The sequence below is a fragment of the Tupaia chinensis genome, unplaced genomic scaffold (assembly GCF_000334495.1).
Source record: "Tupaia chinensis unplaced genomic scaffold, TupChi_1.0 Scaffold145659_1, whole genome shotgun sequence".
NCBI classification, from domain to species: domain Eukaryota; kingdom Metazoa; phylum Chordata; class Mammalia; order Scandentia; family Tupaiidae; genus Tupaia; species Tupaia belangeri.
The window spans coordinates 1,048,062-1,053,787 of NW_006205516.1; the positions used below are offsets into that span (position 1 = coordinate 1,048,062).

Sequence of the window (5,726 nt, forward strand, 5' to 3'; positions counted from 1 at the left end):
ATTCTCCTCTCAGAATCTTGGGCACGCATGCACACGCGCCCAGCATGAGTTTGAAGCCACCAGGTCTGGGACTCAAACCATGGTCTATCTACTACATGGAAGTCCAGCGATGTAACCATTATGCCATCTGTTGGTCCCCTCATTATGTTATTATAATCAATCTGTGGTAGGCATCATAATGACCTCTCCAAAGATGTCCATGTCCTAATTCCTAGAACCCTAAGAATATGTTAGGTTATGTTGCAAAGGGGAATTAAGGTTGCAAGTGGAATTAAGGTTGCTAATTATCTGACATTAGGTAGGAAGATTATCCTGAATTATATCCTGGGCCCAATCCTATCACAAATGTCCTTAACAGTGGGAGAGGAAACCAGAAACAAAAACCAGAGAGATGGCAGCATGAGAAAACTTGATCTGATGTTACTGACTTTGTAGATGAGGGAAGGGGACTGTGAGCCAAGGAATATGATGGCTTCTATCAACATCTAAGTAACAGAAAGACTCTAAAAGAAGAATGAAATTTGTTCAGAAATGGGCATTACAATGTAGAATGCACTTTCCATATTCAACTATGGGCATATTCTTCATTGGAGTGCTCATTCCTGAATAATGGTCAGAAATGAGACTGAAGTGATCTCAACTTTAACAAATTGATAGCCCTTGGAATTGAGTGCAGTTACCCACCAAGCCCTTTGAACTCTCTGCTTCCCCTGCTCATGTTTTCTGCCTTGGTGAATCTCCTCTTGGATTCTTGGATTTCCTCTCTTTGATGAGTTCTTTTGACTTTATTTGGGATCGTTTTTGGTTATAAGGCCATCTTAAATAAAGGACCTTACATTCTTACTAGGATGATAAAAACCGTTCCTCTAGAAAAAGTTTATTTCAGGGGCCAGCAGGTGGATAGTGGTTAAGGTGTTGGACTCCCATATGACCAACCTTGGTTTGAGTCCTGAACCTAGTGGCTTAAAAATCATGCCAGGTACATGTGTGTGCATACATGCATGCTCGAAATTGTGCGAGGAGAATGGAGAAGAAGGGATTGTGGTGAGGGCAACTGCCTGGGGGAAAGAGGGGCAGTGATTTATTGCTTTCCCTATCTCTGTCTCTGTCTGTCTCCAGCAAGCACACACAATTTATGACAAAAAGGTTATTTTTTTCTTCCATGAACAAGAAAGAGAGACAGCACCCCTAACTAGACCAATTCAATTTCCACCCATTTTTCTCTCATGAAGTTTCTAAGAACAAGAACTACTCTGTTCTTAAACCCCTATAGGCTAAAACTGGACAATGAAGTGAATTTCAAGTGGCAAGACACATGCTTGATGTGTGGGCTACAACGTGAGTTCACCAAACCTCCCAATGCCATAACTAGAGACATTAAAACTACAAATCAGATGATAAGTTAATGTCTTCATGTGTCTAACTCTTCCCAAGATGATAGAATAAGACTCTTCATCATAATGAGACATTTTTTCATCATAGAGTGTGTGGGCATGCCAAAGAGAGACACAGGGAGAGAGAGAAAGAGAGAGAGAGATGAGAGAGAGAGAGAGAGAAGGCATCCTGCAGGAGGAATGACTACACTGCAATCCCTTCTCCTCTCAGGATTTTGGGCCAATATGCACATGTGCTCAATGTGTTTTTCAAGCTACTGGGTCCAGGATTCAAAGCACACAATTGGCCATGTGGAATCAAGCCACCTTAACCATCATGCCACCAACTGACCACTATAATGAGACTCTTATCCTTCCTAATTTTTCCTATCTTTTTTCTTCCTAACAGGATAGTGGTGTAATTGAAATGTCACCATAAGTACCTACTGTAGGTAACTTAACATAACCTGATCTAAGAGGTTCTTTAGTCAACCTAGTGTGTAACTTTGGCAATATCCCCCAGACAACTTTTTGTTCAAATTGTACTAGTGGTCTCTTTTTTATAGTACCCTAACTTTTAACACCTCATGAGATGGTAAATAATAGAATGGTTAACTCAACTATTCCTGTACATGAAATTCTAAAATATCTTACTCCTGTGCAAGATTATGAAGATTTTTCTCTCTGCAAAAATGTATCCAGCTGAGGTGTAGGGTGGATTGATATCTAACCTGCATTCTGCTCACCAATTAAGCTGTGCTCCCTGGAATGAGACAAAAATTACTTGGAAAAGAGCTTCTCTCTCTCTCTCTTTTTTTTTTTTTTTGGAGAGGTTTTTGCTATAGGGCATGAGTGTTCACTAGAAAGACAGAGAGACAGAACGTGAGAAATCACCCCCCAGGGGAGATGGCCATGCCACAATCCCTTCTCCTCCATTCTCCTCTCAGGATTTTGGGCACACATGCCTAGCATGATTTTAAGCCACTGGGTCTAGACCTCGAACCACAGTTGACTACATGGGATTCCAGCAACATAGCCATTACTCCAACTGCTGGTCCTGAGCTTCTAACTCTTAACTCCAAAGTACCAATAAGCACTTACCACAAGTCAGCAAGGCTTTGTGGCTAGAGAGCAGTTAATTATTATTTTTTTCTTTATAACAAAGGCACTCTGTAGGTTAGCAGAGGCCCTTCTTCAGCTCTTCACATAATTGGCTATTTCTTATTATTTAAGTATCAAGTTCAATATTGCCTCTTCAGTGAGGTCTTCCCTGACTTTAGTCATTTTCTCTCTCAGTGCCATGTCTATTTCCCTCATAGAACTTATCACCATCTGTAAGTATAGATTTCTTTTTTTTTTCAGGCTTAATTCACTTTATTCTAGCTATGTTGAGGCCACAGCTGGAGCCTTGGTCCTCTGCATGGAGACTCTGGTGTGGGTCTTGATGAGATGGTCGTTGAATTCCTGATAGGGAGACTTGGTGAACACAGTCTGTTTCCGTAGGTATAGATTTCTTGTCTGTCTTCCTCACTATAAGCTCCATAAGAACAGAGACCTTGTTCATCTTGTACAGTGTTGTATCCCCAGTACCTAATACACAATCATCCACTGAGAAGTGACAGTTGAGAAAGAATGAATGTTCTGAGGAGAGGATGCAAAAAGCAAAGAGAGACCAGTTCAAGTGAAGGATCTTGCCAGACTCCAGGCTGCCTGCAGCTACAGGGCCTAACAGCCTGGACCTGTGGTTCATCCTCTCCCCCATTTGCCTTTGAACTTCAGGTTTGTGTCTTGGGACTTTAAGACAAACTGTGCCCTTCTCTGCCCCATCCAGATACCAGTTCTAGCGAAGGGCCTACCTGGATGTCAGGCTGCCTGCGACTGCAGGGCCTAACAGCTGGGACCTATGACTCATCCCCTCCCACTTGCCTTTCGATTTCTGGTTTGTGTCATGGGACTTTAAGATGAACTTGCTCCCTTCCCCGCCCCATCCAGATACTGGTTCAAGTGAAGGGCCTTGCCAGACTCCAGGCTACCTGCAGCTGCAGGACCTAATGGCTGGGACCTGTGGCTCTTCCCCTCCTCCTTTGAACTCTCAGGACTTTGGTGTTTTGGATAGCACACATGTGTTGCACGCTGGGTGTTCTATCTTTTCTTTGCTCCTGAGTTGAAGCTCAGCAGCTCAGTTTCAGGCACACCTGTTCTTTAGAAACAGGGAGGACTTAGGGTCATCCAGGACCAGTGACAACAATGCAGGGTATTGGTGAGCCACAGGGAGGCAGAGCTGAAGAGAGATTGCCAATTTTCTACTCCTGCACAACTATGAACACTCGGAGATAATTAAGAAAGGAACGTACAGATAACCAGATGACTAGGAACAATTGCAGAGGCACAAGAAATATGAGAAACCAACAAAATGTCTTTCCCCCAAGGGAAAACATCCATTCTGTATCACTCACAGACAACACAATGGAAGTCGTGGAAATGTCAGATAAGCAATTCATAATATTTATAGTGACCAAACTAAATGAGATGCAAGAGAAAAGAGATAATGAGCTCCAGGAGATGAGGAAGTCCTTTCACAGTTTGAAAGAAATAGACACCATAAAAAAGAATCAAGTGCAATTGTTAGAGATGAAGAATGTGATACAGGAAATTAAAACCTTCCTCGAAAATATTAAAACTAGATTATATCACACAGAAGATCAAATCTTGAATGTGGAAGACAAAGCCTCTGACCTAGAAAAAAGTATCAAAAAGACTGAAAAAACAACTAAGAAAAATGAGGCTAATATATGAGAAATACTACATACCATCAAGTGCCCCAATATCTGGATAATTGGTATCCCGGAAAAGGAAGAAAATAATAAATGCATTGATAATTTATTTCATGAACTCCTGGAAGAAAACGTTCCAAACCTGGAGAGGCATTCAAATATCCAGACTGAAGAAATACATAAGACCCAAATATAATCAACCCGAAAAGATCCTCTCCAAGTCACATCATAGCCAGATTGGCCAAAACCACAAAGACAAGATACTAAAACTGGCAAGAGGGAAACATCAAATTACTTACAAAGGTTATCCCATCAGGCTAATATCGGACTTCTCATCAGAAACATTGCAGGTAAGCCCTTCCTGCAGTGTCTGCTCTACCTGCTGTCACTGTCTCAGGAGAAGAATAGCTTTAAAACAGATTTCTATCAACAAGTGCTTTGGGGGATTCCAGAAAGTTTTTGAACACGACAGTGTTGAACTGAAGTGCAAAATGAAATTTGCTATCTACTTACCAGCAAAGGCAGAAACTGGAAAGTGCCCTGCACTATATTGGCTGTCTAGTTTAACTTAAACAGAACAAAATTTTATATCGAAATTTGGTTATTGTCAAGCAGCCTCAGAACATGGTCTTGCTGTCATTGCTCCAGATGCCAGCCCTCGTGGCTGTAATATTAAAGGAGAAGATGGCAGCTGGGACTTTGGCACTGGTGCTGAGTTTTATGTGGATGCCACGGAAGATCTTTGGAAAACTAACCGTAGAATGTACTCTGATGTAACAGAGGAGCTTCCCCAACTTATAAGTGCCAAATTTCCAGTGAACCCCCAAAAGATGTCTATTTTTGGCCACTCCATGGGAGGCCATGGAGCTCCGATCTGTGCCTTGAAAAATCCTGGAAAATACAAACCTGTGTCAGCATTTGCTCCATTTTGCAACCCAATGCTCTGTCCTTGGCACAAAAAGCTTTTAGTGGATACTTGGGCATAGATCGAAGTAAATGGAAGGCTTATGATGTTACCCATCTTGTGAAATCCTATCTGGGTTCTCAGCTGGACATATTAATTGATCAAGGAAAAGATGACCAGTTTCTTTCAGATGGACAGTTACTTCCTGATAACTTCGTATCTGCCTATACAGAAAAGAAAATCCCTGTTGTTTTTAGATTACAAGAGGGTTATGATCACAGCTACTACTTCATTGCAACTTTTATTACTGATCATATAAGACATTATGCAAAATACCTGAATGCATGAAACTTGAGATAAGAGAATCTATTCAGGATTATACAAATTATAATAAACAAAATTGCTGAGAAAAAGATTTCAAAACATTGGATATCTTAATGCTTAAAGGGCTTTATTCTGTAGCTGAATCACTGTCTGAATAAATATGCAAAACCAAAAAAAAAAAAAGAAACATTGCAGGCAAGAAAAGAATGGAGAAATATAGTCAAAGTGTTAAATGAAAAACCAGTTTCAACCAAGAATACTATACCTGGCAAGATTATCCTTCATATGGGAAAAAAAATATATAAAACATTCTCGAATAAAAAAACCTGAAAGAATTTACCAACTCCAGAC

The 5,726-nt window shown here is 40.8% G+C and overlaps 1 pseudogene; it reads left to right on the top strand.

The window, feature by feature from the left end:
* Positions 1-5,399, top strand: part of LOC102474399 (S-formylglutathione hydrolase pseudogene) — a 15,036-nt pseudogene extending 9,637 nt beyond the window's left edge.
* The last annotated feature ends 327 nt before the right edge of the window (positions 5,400-5,726 follow it).